Source organism: Equus quagga, chromosome 13, assembly GCF_021613505.1.
Source record: "Equus quagga isolate Etosha38 chromosome 13, UCLA_HA_Equagga_1.0, whole genome shotgun sequence".
In the NCBI taxonomy this organism is placed as follows: Eukaryota; Metazoa; Chordata; class Mammalia; order Perissodactyla; family Equidae; genus Equus; species Equus quagga.
This window is the reverse complement of record NC_060279.1, coordinates 68,920,779-68,936,106: the sequence shown is the minus strand read 5'-3', so window position 1 is coordinate 68,936,106 and position 15,328 is coordinate 68,920,779. Positions and strand designations below refer to the sequence as shown.

General features: G+C 39.8%; 1 protein-coding gene across 1 annotated transcript in view; it reads right to left on the bottom strand.

The window, feature by feature from the left end:
- Window positions 1-15,026, bottom strand: part of CNTNAP4 (contactin associated protein family member 4) — a 195,497-nt gene extending 180,471 nt beyond the window's left edge. The window contains exon 1 of the mRNA XM_046682909.1: window positions 14,941-15,026. The gene's annotated coding sequence lies outside the window, so the exon portion shown is untranslated. The remainder of the gene's footprint in view (window positions 1-14,940) is intronic.
- Window positions 15,027-15,328: the final 302 nt, after the last annotated feature.

The following is a 15,328-nucleotide window of genomic DNA, read 5'->3' as shown; positions in this document are numbered from 1 at the left end:
AACTCAACCACTCGGCCACGGGGCCAGCCCCAGGGAGTTTATCTTTTATGAAAAAATAAGATGACACAAGAGCAGGTGATGCATATTATATGAGGAACTGAAACAGAATATACACTAAAGAAGTTTAGAATATGGACAGCACTACGGGCTAAGTGACTAGGGAAACAGAAACATTTCATTTAGGTTCTAGGGTGGGACTCTGAAAGGTCAAAACAAAGGGTTGGAGCTTTCCAAGCAGAGGAGTGACATGAGGGCAGACAAATGCAAGGCACAGTTTTCAGGATGGCAGTAATTGGACTGAAAGGAGTGAGGGGGCGTGGAGAGGCACTGGCCTCTGTGGTCATTAAGGCAAGAAAGGAGAGTGCAGCCAGACTGTAGAAGGTCTTTCATTCAAAGCTAAAAAAAACAACTGTCAAGTTTCCAGCATCTGAGAACCACTTAGTGTATGTTTTGTGTTTGGTACACACGTGGATCCCCAACTTTAGATAAATTAATAAAAAAAGAGAGACTGTCCACAATTTTAAATGTACAGAATGAGCAATATTTTAGACCGCTAATAATATGCAAGATTATCCATATTGTTTTACAAGAAGGTAGTATTTGCTGTCTTTTACCAAGCCATATCCAGCTTCATGACGGATAGCTTGATCTGTATGGGCAGTTCCCACAGCAAGTTGGTTTAACTTCTCACTGTTGATATTTACTAAATAAAAAATCTTAACTCACATTTATATGTCACAGAGAAAAACAGGAGATGTGCTTTGGGAGTATACAAAATAACATATGGATAGATGTATTTTTTTAAGCAACAGAAAATCAAGCACTAGGAATATGTCAAACTCTTTTGGTTCACGTCTTGTACATCACAGTTCAACTTTTAAAAGAAATTTTAATATCTTTTCCCCCAACATTACATCTTGGCTCATGAAAGATAAATCCAGGTAAGTGGTATGCTGGCAAGTGTTTAATAACTTGTTCTCTGGGGGGAAAAGTCCTGCTTTACAGCGTTTGTCAATTCCTGTGGTGTAAACGCTCCGTCCACGGCAGATTTCAAGCTCCCAACTTGATAACACTGAGTTGGGAAGAGCTGTTCACAGCGGGCTCTCACAAGCCAGCAGGTTATTGACCAAACCTCAGATAAGCTACTTGAGCAAAGCAGTTGGAATCATACTGCAGTTATGAATTTCTCAGTTACAGCCTCAGGTATGAAAAATGCATGTTTTTTCTAACTCGATCTAATTTTCTCTCTTGAGCTCATATTCTGTCTAATGTAGAAAATCAATCTAATAATTCCAGAGGAACTCAGTCCAGTTCATGGATTACTCAGTCACTTCAGGATTTTATTTCTGTCACCTTCAGCTTCAAAATGCTCATAGGGATCTGTCTCCCTTCCTGCCAACCTGGGGGACAGTGGAGACAGGGACTGCTTACTTCTTGGTCTTCTGCGTGAGCAGTGAAGGATCCCGACAGTCAAGCAGCTTCTGTTCTGCTCTGTGGTGTTGCGTTGCAGGCTAGTCCTGACCACAATATTCTGATCTTCTTCCTCCTATCCAGGTGTGACACTGCCCACACCCACAGCTTCATTCCCTAACTCTGCACTCATTCTTGGTGCCCACGGTAGCTCTTGGCTTTCCTCAGATGCCATTGGGGGCTGCTGTGGGGTCTTTGCCACACCACCACGTCTGCATTGAAGCAACAGGATGATGCAATGACTTCTCTTGGGGTGGGCGGTCTCCTCTCCAAGCACCCACTCTAGGCATATCTTCACATTCAGAGATTGAGGGTCAATGAAGGGTTTTCTAAAGTTCCCTGCTATGGACTTTGAGGACAGGACTTCAGGGAAAATGATTCTTCACACTTGCTTGCTTCTGTCTAACCCTCTTCCGTGCTTTCCAACCTCTCCTTCTCCCTTCCTCTCAGTGGGGTATGGGGAACACAGATTCCTTCAGCCTGTTCATTTCCCCTTTCAAGTCCCTTATATTTTGGACCTAAAAGGCACCCACTGAACTTTATTCCCAAGCTGTGCATGACCCCCTTTCCCCTAAGCATTGGGTGACGTGTGCCTATCTGAGCTGGGTGGGGATATGAAGGACAAGCAGGGAGAGCACATCCATTTCCACTCCCCACATCATCCCACACATCGAAACAACCTCTAAGGGAATTATAATTGTCATTAAAAATGTCTCTACTTCATCTCGATTACAGGAATGAATGTGCCCCCCTTCCCAACATCAATCAGCACACTTTAATGCAGAAAAGCAGAATCTACTGCCCACTTCCTTGCAGAACATAGTGAAAAGCACTCCTCACCTCGCACTTCCCAGCAACCTCAGTCCAGAAAGGCTGCAATATTGAGACACGTGACTGACTGCCAACTGTCCTCTGTGGATAAAGCTTCCAGCGTCTATTCAGTGTACCTCATTCCAGACCCTCGGCATTTTCCAGTCTACAACATGGCACACCACATGCTTCAGAATACAAGGAAAATGTTTTCTCGTCCAGCATGGCCCACCAGGCTAACAGGCTGAAAGGCTGGTGAGTGCTTTCCTCTTATATAGGCAAGAGCAAGATCAAAACTCAGAAACCAAAATAGTTCTTTCCCTGAAGAAAACACAGGTGTACTAGCATTTTCTCATAATATTTACCCCTCCACATCCAGAGTCACTAAAAAAATATAGTTGTTGACAGTGTCCTTTGAGAGAGGAATTTTGCAAACAGCTTAATAATGAGATGAGATGGGGTTTTGCCATTAGGAGTGCAACTTCGATGCAAAAGTAGTTCCATTCTTTTCTGTTACAGAAAAAAATCATAACATTCACATTAGAAATCACTGGTTTAGTTCCTTCTTTTTATAATTTGTAACTATTGATATTCTCTATTTGTTGAGACATCATTCATCTGGCTTCCTTTAGCTCTTTGTGCATATTTGAGGGAGTTGATTTAAAGTCCTTGTCTAGTAGGTCCAATATCTTTCCTTTATGTATCCAGCACTTTTCTTATTTAGATACTTGTATGAAATCACTACATTCAAAGATTCATATATCCCGGCTCATATGTTTTATTCTTCATACAAAAATCATGGTTGCTCTTTATGTTATGACATTGTTCTGAATTTCTATTTCCTACATATTTATTTCTTTTATGCTTTTATGCATCAATGATGCAAGAATCTTTATGTTCTCTTTTTTTGAGGAAGATTAGCCCTGAGTTAACACCTGCTGCCAATCCTCCTCTTTTTGCTGAGGAAGACTGGCCCTGAGCAACGTCCACGCCCATCTTCCTCTACTTTATATGTGGGACACCTACCACAACATGGCTTCCCAAGTGGTGCCACGTCCGCACCCGGGATCCGAACTGGCAAAGCCCGGGCCGCCGAAGCGGAACATGTGAACTTAATTGCTGCGCCACTGGGCCGGCCCCTATGTATTTTTACTGATCACAGAATTAATGCCATGTACTACTAACAGCAAAAGACCTAAGCCTAATAAGTGTAAGTAATAGCACACAAATTAAGTAAAAATGGGTTAGTTAAGAGAAACTGTACTCTGTTAGTGAATGGCAGAAAATTCACAAATTATCTTACAGTTCAATTAGTGAAAAGTTTGTTATTTTTTTATCCCTCTCTCCTTAAAATTACCAAATTATCTGTTCAACCTCTGTAGATTATGAGCTGGACTTCAGAAGGCACATTCAGAAACACCCATACATGCAATGGAGGTGGGATTGAAAAAATAAGGCCACAATTGTGCTTTAAAACTTATTCTTATTGAGGAAAACCTCAAAATTGCATGACCAGTGATGGATCTATTAAAATAATTTTGTTTAAAAACCAAAGAACTGCATTAGGCGGGTAGCAATGGAACGAGAAAAGGAGTGTAAGAGAGAGAGAGACTACAAGCCATGAATATACAGAATTTGTCATCTCCAAGAGGAGGGAGCAAGGGAGAAATAAAAGGTAATTCTACAACGTTTAAGCCATGGTGATTAAGATAACCACCAGGATCCAGAAAAGAAAAATAATGACAAGGAGAAGCTGGTTTGAAGGTAATATATTTAACTGAAGATATGTTGAGCTCTTTTGTGAAGACAAGCCATCTAGCAGGCAGCTGGAAAATTCCAGCAGGCAGTTGAAAATACAAGAAAGGAGACTGTTAGCCATGTTCCTCCTCCATCGCAAATGTGGGAGATGTCTGCACAGGCCCCCTCCTGTGGCCTGGCAGTGGACCAGCTCATGCAGGGAGGGCATGAGCAACGCCAAGGTCGAGGATGAAGCTTTAGAAAAACCCACATAAACATTCTCATTTTGGCACAGAGTCTCTGACCTTGTTTTTCATTTTTATACAGTCAGATGCTTTTATATAGTCTATTAAGTCACTTATATTTTATACGGCCAATTATATAGTCAATTTTATATGTGTCCCTTTTATTTTCTACGGTTAATATTTATTATACGTCAATTTTTTTAAAGAAATTAAAGAAAAAGATAAGAGAAGAATAACAAATAATCCTCAAATCACTTACATATGATTTTAGGCTGGCTTTCTACTTAAATTATTAGACCTTTAAGACCCTGACAATTCCCACTGAGGGAGAAAAATCTTTGACATAAATTCCTATTTGAGACAAAACACAGAGAAGCCCTTATAAAATCATGCAATTTTTTCTATCTTTTTTCATGGAGTTATATCCACAGAGAAGCCTTCGAAGGGTTACAGTTAAAAATCAAATGAGATAATTTATGGGAACAGATATTAAACTACAGATAGACAGTTAGATAGACATATAATATATGAAGTGATGTCAGCAAGATGGCAGAATAGAAGTCTCCCACTCATATCCCCCTCAGCAACAATAATCTGGCAGCCATCCATGGACAAAGGTACCTTTGAGGGAGTTCCGGGACCCACCACAGGCCAGGAGCAGTCCTGCCCTCCAAGGGACCCACCAGGAGACGCTCCTGACTGTGCCTCTGGAGGTAGACCCACAGATTTCTGTCCCAAAGAAGATCCTGAAACAGCCCTGTAACTGGGCTCCAGACCATCCCAGCTGCTGTCTGCGAGCAGCTCTGCCCATTCAGGGACCGGGCAGGAGACACACCCAGCCATGTTCCCATGGCAGGCCAGCTGACCTCAGTCCGACCGTAGATCTTGAAGTGGCCCCGTAACCTGGCTCCAGCCCCTTCCATTGCAATCAGGGAGCCCCCAGTCCTGCGCGTCCAGGAGCCTGCCAGGAGACACCAGTTCCTGCCCCTCGAGGTAGGCCCTCAGACCTCCATCTGACTGTGGATCCTGAAGCAGTCCTGTCACCCAGCTCCAGACCCTCTGAGCTGTGGTCCAGGAGCAATCCTGTCTACCAGGGGACATGGAGGGAGACACACTGACCCTTCCCTCCAGAGGGAAGCCCATCTACCTTGATCTGACTGGGGACCCTGAAGTGGCCCTGCGACTTGACTCCAGCCCCTCTCAGCTAAGGTCCAGAGGAGTCCTGCTCACTCAGGAATCTGGCAGAAGACATGCTCCTCCATGCCCCTGAAAGCAGGCGTGGTGACCTTGGTGTGACTATGGATCCTGAAACAGCCTTGTGACCCATCTCCAGCCCTGCTCTGTCTCAGTCTGGAGAAAGTCAGCCCCCCCAGGGACCTGGCAGGAGGCACACTCATCTCTGCCCCTAGAGGCAGGCCTGCAGACCTTGGTCCCAGCTGCAGACCCTGAACCAGCCCTCTGAATCAGTTCCAGCCCCTTTCAGACACCTCTGGGACCAATCCTGCCTGCCTAGAGACCTGCCCAATGATGCTCCTTCAAATGCACAGACAACAACGCAAGATGACACAGATGATGCAAAATCAGGCAAACATGACACCCCGAAAGGACACTTAGTGAACTTCCAGTAACCAACCCCCAAGAAATGAAGATCTACAAACTGCCTGACAACGAGTTCAAACTAATCATCTAAAGAAGCACAATTAGATACAAGAGAACACAGACAGACAACTAAACAGACTCAGGAAAACAAGGTACGAACAAAATGAGGAGCTTAACACTTCCAAGCAGCCTTATAAGATGCATCTCAGAACTTTCCACCCTGAGGACAAAAGGCAGAAGGTTTTATCCATGAGTTCTCATCCTCTATTGGTCAAGGTCAGTCTCACAGGTAGGCAATAGTTGCCATACCCCACCATTAGAATTTCTGATGCCCAGTGGATTCCCCAGGGGAGATCATCCCTCAGCATGAGGGGAGCCAGGGGGCAGGAAGACACAGGTACATGGCACAGCCCAAGATGAGGTTCTGTTGTCCTTGAAGGAAGCTGGATTTGGTCCTTACCACATCGGCTGGAGAAAGAGGTGGGCTGAGAGCATGTAACTGTCACCCAAGAGGTGTCCAATACATAACACCACATCTTTAATTATAATAGGCTCTAATATGGGTGAATACAAAAAAGATGGTTTTCTATTGCTAGCTATCCTCACACTTTCACTCCATCCTCTCCTAGGGAAGATACTCAGGATCCTTATGCATCATATCAGACAAGAAAGCTCTAGACCCCTGCTTTCACCGCTTTGTTGAGTATTCAACCTACCATGCTTTCGGGGCACATGTACATTCCAGCCGAAAGCATGCATTCTCATTCAGAGGCCAAACCTAAGTCCCTTCACTCATGTATGCTAATATGTTGTTTAGAGTATTTTGCATTTATATTCATGAGAGAGAGTGGCTTTTAATTTTCCTTTCTTGTTTGTCCTTGACAGAGTTTGGTATCAAGGTTATGCCGGACTCACAGAATGAATTGGGGAGTATTTTAACTTTTTTTCTGTCCTCTGGAAGAAATTGTATACGATTAGAGTTATATCTTCCTTAAAAGTGTTTGGAAGAATTCACATCTGAAGGCATTTTAGCCTGGAGTTTTCTCTCTTGAAATGTGTGAATTATGGATTTACTATCTTTAATAGACAGAAGAATACTTAAATTTTCTCTCATTTCTTACCATTTTTTTTTTAGGTTGTGTCTTTCTAATGCTTTTTTCAATTCATTTAAATTTTCACAATTAGCAGGAAGTTTGTTAAAATATCCTCTTATTATATTTTTCTCTTATTGATTGTATTGCACGTTTTCTATTTCATTAAGCAATGCAATTTTTTTCCTCTCTTTTTCCTTATTTTTGGTTTAATGTACTATTCTTTTTCTAATTTCTTGAGAAATTGGAAAAGCAGGCAATGGATGGATCACTAATATCTAGCCTCCCTTCTTTTGTAACACATTCAATTAAAGCCATCAGTCTGATCTAAGCTACAGCTCACAATTTTGACCTATACTATTTCACCATCGTTGAGTTAAAATGTTCTCTAATTTCCATTGAGACTTCTTTTTGAGAAGTGTATTAATTAAATTCCACACCTTTCTGGGTTTTTAAGTATTTTCTAATTATTGATTTCTGGCTTAATTCAGCTGTACCCAGGGCACTTACTCTGTATGATTTAAAGCCTTTGAGACTTGTTGAAACACTTTTTATGGCCCAGAATAAATTTAAGTAAATATTCTAGGTACACATGATAAGAATGTGTATTCTGCAGCTGTTGGAGGCAGAGTTTCATATGTGCTATACATTAAAATACATTAAAATATAAATTAAAATTACATATTTACATATTTTGTCAAATTTGCTAACTTTGCTGTTAAAATCTTCTGTATTTCCACTGACTTTTTTTTTTTTTGGCTATTTCTTCAATAAGCTACAGGGAGAGCTATATTAAAAAACCCTCACTATGTTTTGTGTTTCAATTTGTACTGTCTATTTTTCCTATTATTTCTGTCCATTTTTCTTTATATATTTTGAAGCTCTGTTATTTGGTGCAGAAAATGTCAGGCTCACTATATGGCATTTCCTCTCTCTCTAGGAGCTTTGCCCCTGAAGCCCTGGTTATTTTGGTTTCTCTCCAATATTTTCAAGTAGTTGACACTTTCTAGTTAGTTTACTAGTTTATAAAAATGCAGCTAACTGCTATGGGCTGAATGTGTCTTCCCAAAATTCATATGTTGGAGCCTAACCTCCAGTGTGATGTATCTGACACCTTTTGGACTTAATTAGATTTAGATTAGGTCTTGAGAGTGGGGCCCTCATGATGGAATTAGTGCCCTTATAAGAAGAGGAAGACAGAAAGATCTCTCCTTCTCTCTGTCGACATGCACACACCAAGGAAAGGCCATATCAAAACACAGCCAGGAAGTGGCTGTCTACAAGCCAGGAAGTGGGCTTTCACCAGGAACTGAATCTGCCAACATCTTGATCTTGGACTTCCCAGGCTCCAGAGCTGTGAGAAATAAATGTCTATTGTTTAAGCCATCCAGTCTATGGCATTTTGTTCCAGTAGCCCAAGCTGCTAAGACACTGACTTTTCTAAATTGATTATACAGCCAGCCCCCTTGCTAGCCTCAGTTCCTTGACCAAGAGGTAGGCCAAAGTCTCAGGTAAAATTTTATCATCCAGAGTGTATCAGGCCATATGTGGGACTTCCCCTGAAATTGGCTTCTTCCCCTTCCTCGTCCTGCTTTCTCCACTCTCTCACTGTCTTCTCCTGGGAGCTATCCCCTAACAAACCACTCAATCTTCAGCCCAAGGTGTGCTTCTGGGAGAATCCAACCTAAGACACTATGTGATTAGGGGCCAGCCCAGTGGCGCAGCGGTTAAATTCGCATGTTCCGCTTCTTGGCAGCCCAGGGTTCACCAGTTCGGATCCTGGGTGCAGACATGGCACCACTTGGCAAAAGCCATGCTGTGGTAGGCATCCCACGTATAAAGTAGAGGAAGATGGGCATGGATGTTAGCTCAGGGCCAGTCTTCCTCAGCAAAAAGAGGAGGATTGGCAGCAGATGTTAGCTCAGGGCTAATCTTCCTCAAAATAAATAAATAAATTTTTTAAAAAGACACTATGTGATTACTTAATTCACTGCTTATTTTCACTGTACCTACAAGTGAAATTTTCCTACACAGTACTGTGAAAAATATTAGATACATACAAAAAAGTAAGTGATATATTGATGATTTTTAATTTTCTGAGTGTATTTTAATTGACCAAATTTGAGCAATTGTATCAATTTCAGTAGGATCATATTTACAACTTGAATTCCCAGATTTTATAACATATGAAGACATTTCCTAAGCCAAGAGCTTCCTGTGTCTTTGAGTTTGAGAGGACTTAGAAGGACAATCTGCCTCAAGGTACTCCCCTTACCTTCTTATGGAAGGGCCATCAATCTCACTCACTCACATGCTTTGAAATTTTCCATTATTAGAGTTAGAAAAGACATTGCCTGTGGAATATCGCAAATAAAAAGAGTGCATTGTCATAGTCAGAGATCCTCTAATTCAACCCCACCCTTTTACAGGAAAGGAAAAAAAGAGAAGAAATGTCATTTCCCCAAGGCCATCTACAATTTAGTATCATAATCTAGTTTTCATGATTCCAAAACCAGCACTTTTTATCACCATAAATTACTTAGGATTGGCTACTTGGCACATCCACTTGGATTACATTATCAGATTGATTTAGAGCAGAAGAAAATCTGCTTCGGGGCAGACAAGGATGATAAGGGTAAGACAGAGGCAGTACCAAGACACTGGTGAGAGAGATTAAAAGAGGGTGGAAGACGTCCTTGAGGAAGGGGCCCAGAAGGGAGAGCAACAACCAAAGAGAGAACTGAACGATCAGACGGACAATCACCGCTGGCGTGAAATCCAATGAATTGCTAGAAGAATAGAAGTGATTCTATATTAATCGCAGAAGCGACAGCAACCTCTCCTGTGCTTTAATGAATAGAGGACATGGGCAGATCGAGAAATCAGATGTAAATCTTCACTCATTTTTATTTCACCTTCTCAAGGCCAGCACACAAAATATAGTCTATAAACACAAATGACACCCCACTGATCATAAAATTGATCCGGACCTTCATTTCCCAAACTTTTACCAAAATGGTAGTAAAATTTTTTTAACTTCATCAACCAATTTCCAATTGCTAAAACAGTAAAAATATTTTAAATAAAACCATCAGATCACCCTAGTTCACAGAGTTTGACTAAGGATATAGGAGAATGTTTTATCTTTACTTCAAGTTGATAATGAACAAATAAAATACAATTTTTTGACCCTGCTTTGCTTTATAATTAATCAGGAATAAATTAACCCTTTCTGTCAGAGTCATGTGGAAACCTGAATGCCCTGAGATTACCTCTGTGTAAATTAACATACAGAGCTGGTCTTGTGGGGTTTGCTAAAATGGGGTTAATTGGCAGGACGCACTCTGAAACTGTTTGACCTTCTCTTGGGGCTGTGCTTTTGTAATTCTTGTGGCCACATCACAGCGCTGTGGTCATTTCCAATAAAGCCAATACCAGTTCAGTACTATCCTACTCTTCCTAGAGAAAATTCGGGAATTAAAGCACAGAGGTTACATATTTTTCCCATTCTAAAATGAGTAAGAGGTAGAAGTGATTTAAACCCAGGAGTGGTGACTTGATCCCAGATATGTCTAATACTGAAGTGTCTGCTCTTCACCTAAAATTATATGACCCACTAGAGGGAGAACGAAAGAGAGAAGCAGAGTAGCTTAGCTGAGGTTCCAGAGTGTCAGGGAAGCTCGTGTCCTGTGACTGTAGGGGCGACTCTCTGGGATCTGACTATTCAGGGTTTTTGTCGGGTTTAAGTGTTCTCATCTCCATGTTAAGAACTGTACATCTAATCCCAGAGATAAATTAGGGCACAAGACAGAAAAATCAGGCAGAGCTAATAAGAAGTCATGTACTTACAGCCTGAATCAGCATGGAGGTGCTGGACCCTTGCAAGTAATTATTCAGGTGCCAAGGGCTTAGTCGGGCACATCAGATCCTGAGTGTGATGAGGATACAGAAGCAAATAAATGGTTGCCATCTCTGGTTCTCTGACAAACTCTACAAGAACAGGCCATTCTCAACGCAGTAAATTCTGTACACACCCCAGTCGATGAAGCCCACCACCCCATCTGTGGTCCTGGGGACCTCTCAGACACATTTCAGACCCACATTCACTGTGCCAACGAGGCTCCCCTTTCCTTAGGCTTGAGTTTTTTTCAGTCCTGTACAAAATTTATCTCTTACTCTTTTCCTCATAAAGAAAGTATTGGTTATTAAATATATTAATGGTATCATTTTTAAATGTAATAATTATAGAAGATTTTATGCAACATGTTTAACAGTAGGAAACATTCACCTCACGTGTCCTCTTAAGCACTGACATGTATCATGCATACCTTGGGGATTTATCTTTGGGATTTTAATTCAAGCACAATAGTTGTGTGCAAACAAGGACAATGATTTAGGGCAGTGACAATCACCAAATAATTCTGCATAGAATGTTATAATAATTCTCATTAGAACTACATCCAAGAATGAGAGTTCTGTCAATTAACCAAATATACTAATTTCTCTACAGATAGATGCTTGATTTTAAGAGCAAATCTTACAGACATGGGGAAAGCACCACTTTACAAGCACTTAGAGTAGAAGGACATAGCTGTGCTTAAATAAAACAGACAATAGGAAAGTAGAGACTAAGATTCAGATTTTTAACAACAGAAAATATTTCGATCTTACAGAATAGATGAGAGAAAACTCACAATATTTTTCAGTTAGGGAAGTAATCTGCTATATAATTAAACACATGTACATATGTATGTTTACACATCCATATAAATATTTTATTTTTGCTGTGTGTATTAATTTTATATACTGCTTTATTATTTGACCTGTTTGCACAAGTACATCAGTTTGCAATAATTCATTTCCAAGGTTTCCCAAGTACATGAAAATAAAAACTTCCATTTGGATTATATTGCAACCTGAGGGACCGTTCGACACATATGGTTTCTTTATATTCTCTCCTAAGAACACACTTGAACTATCAAAGGTACACAAGAACCTGTTTGAACTCCATATTGACAATGGTAGAAATTTAAGTTGCCCATTATAATTCAAACTACACTAAAACTGCAACAATGGGAATAAAGACACAGAGATTTAATTCTATTATACAGCAAGTTTTAACAGTCATTGGTTTTTGTTTGTTTGTGTTGTTTACAGTTAAGTTTGGATTCTAGTTCTCTGAGCTCTGTAATCTTTCAGGTTCATATCGAGATGGATCTTCCTGGTACAAAGGAAGTATGAAAAAGAAGCTATTTACTCAATGGCACTTGTACTAGCTTCCCAGGGCTACTTAACAAAGCATCACTAATTGGGCAGCTTGAAAGAACAGAATTTATTCTCTCACAGTTCTGGAGGCCAGAAGGCCAAAATCAAGGTGTCAGAAGGTCTGTGCTCTCTCTGTAGGCTTTTGAGAAGTATCCTTCCTTCCCTCTTCCTTGCTTCTGCTGGTGCTGGCAATACTTGACATTTCTTGGTCTGTAGCTACATCCTTCCCATTTCTGCTTCTGTCTTCACCTGGCCTTCTCTCTGTCTTTTCTGTCTCTGTGTATCTCCAAATCTCATTCTCCAGATAACGCCCTATTTGGAGCCCACCCTAATATTGGTGATATGATATGACTTTATCTTAACTTGACCACATCTGCAAAGACCGTATGTCCAAATAAGGTCACATTCGTAGGTATCAGAGGTAGGAGTTGAACGTATCCTTTGGAAGACAAAATTCACCCCACAATGGCCCTCAAGTGACAAAATTAAATTAACATACCTCAAAAAAAACTCTTAATTTTTCTTCCTCCCTTCTGGTAGAAATGGAATCATTATGCTTAATTGCAGCCTCTTCGTGATCTCTTTCCCCCATTACAGGGATCTAGTCATTTTCACAGCGTTTGTTGAACTTGATTCCTCATTTCTTGCCTATCAACCTTTGGCTCTAAGCTGTCCAGATTCCGCAGGCAAGAGGTCACCTTATCTGTGTTTCTGGGATACCAAGACCCTTATTTGCTGATTTAGTTTATTTATACATGACCTGCTGACTTGGCTGAACATCCTTCCACAGCTTGATATAAATACCACAAAGAATGTTGCAATACCAGAAATAATATATAGCCTTTAAAACATCACTCAAAATCTGACATTTCTTTGTGAACACTTCATGTAAATAATAGGAAAAAAAAAGAAAAACTAAATAAAAAAGAAAAATGTAATCAAGTAGGTTGACAAGCAGCAAAAGATAATTAAAATGATCCTGTTTTGTTTCTCCATTTCATTAACATGCAAATGAGATTCATGAAGTTTGATACTGTGTTTCACCAGGAACCGTACAAACAAATTAAGAATGAAAATGAGTCCCACTGATGGACTCTGGATGAGTATATAAATCAATGAAAAACACGATTTGATCTCATTAATAACATATATATTTTTTGTGATTTATTGAACCTCAATAAATGAAATAAAGATAAGTAGTTAAATTAAGTTTTGTATCTCTTTCCATGGGCCAAATCCTATGACAGCTTTTATTACTCAAATGGAGTGATGATAAATGTTACATTCTGCTTTACTTTAAAAAAGTGTACAAGATGGGGACCTCATTCTAAGACCAGTGTTGTGATAACAGCATTCCCACTGCAAGGACCATGAATCCCATGGATCTGGACTGGCCCTCAGTGGGGCTAGGAGAGCTCACTTGCCTGTGGTCAATAAGGGAAATTCAGAATTGAAAATAGTGAAAGACAGTCCAGTGTGACCAATAATTCTTACTACAAGGCAAATAAAAGTAACAGACAAGCATTATCTATGCAAATATATTCAAGGCCCCCCAAATTCCCCATTTGATACAAGGATCTCAGTTACTACTCTCCATTGATACTCTTACACTTAGAAAAACACACAAGTTATGTCAATTATACCTCAATAAAGAAAAGGAAACACACAAAAGTGACTGTCTCAAATAATACGAGATAAAATTTTAAGATAAACAAATTTAAAATCACACTGAAGTGTTACATATTTATAACATGTACTTGATGGCAAAACACAGATACACACACACACACACCTAATGTATTTGTTATGTTCAATGTTCAAAGAGCTCAAACATTAAACAGCAGCACCAAGGATAACATAAAGGAGTAAAATTAGAAGAAGTGGCTAACATACGGCACACGAGAAGGGGATAATAAATGAGTGAATCACAGTTTTAACAACACACGATGTCAATGTCTATTTCTTCATAGTTGTTAAAAATGTTTTCCGTGTTAGTATTGCCAAGACTCTTTCCATAGCATATATGCTATGCACAGATGGGTTTTGCCTTAGCATATTATGAAAAGGGACCACAATGATGTTCTGTCTCTAAGTGCACAGAGGCATAGAGTTTTTAAATTCTCTTATTTCTACAGCAAGCTGCCATTGATTTATCTGTGCTTTCCTTTAAACATATTCAAGCAATCAAACACAACCTACCTAAGAGATAGTCAACAGTATGAACTGAGTATTCCTACTGGAGCATGAAACTTATTAAGTTCCTGTCCTCAACAAGAAAGAAAATCATGTCATCCACATTGACAATTAAATAAACTGAGGACTTATTATTTTTAAATAACTAGCATCTTTTAAAATTACTTCTTGTTGCAAACTTCCTTATTTATCTTGAAATAGAGGGCCAATTAAATTTTCATGGTTACTGTATTCATAATTATTGGATATTGTTGAAAAAAAGGTTATTTTATAAGATACATATAAAACTTGCCAGGTGGAAGGAATTCAATTCCTTGGGTGCTGAAGTGATGATACAGGACTTTCAAATAGGATGCATCCTTTGCCATTCCGGACCAGTTCTACATGTCATGTACATCCCAAGAGTTTCTACCATTTGCTTATGTAGAAATTTACTTCCTTTTACAATATGTCACCTATAATGATTTCCTTAAAAGAAGGGAAAATTGAGATTCATCATGAACCAATCAGAGAGAAAAACGCAGACTTACCATCTCTTCGATTTAGCCTTGCAAATCCAGGACCGTGGCTGCTGGAGAGCTCGGATGAACTGCTGAATGATGCCTGAGACAAGGCCGACACCAGAGGTTCATCGCAATCATCTGCCAAGAGGGAAAAATCCACATTCAGGTTAGTACAGTGCTGACAGCTTTCTGGGATTCAATCAATAAAGCAAACAACCAAAACAAAAAATACTAGGATCTCTAACAATATGCTCACTGTTTATATGCAACATTCTACTGGAGGTCTAATAAGTTTGAGAAGAAAAGAAAAAGAACTTAAAGATAAGAGATTATGAAAATGGAGAAGTAAAACCTCATAGAAATTATAAAATAATATAATATCTTCAGGTAGAAAAGTTTTACTTAAACAAGAAAT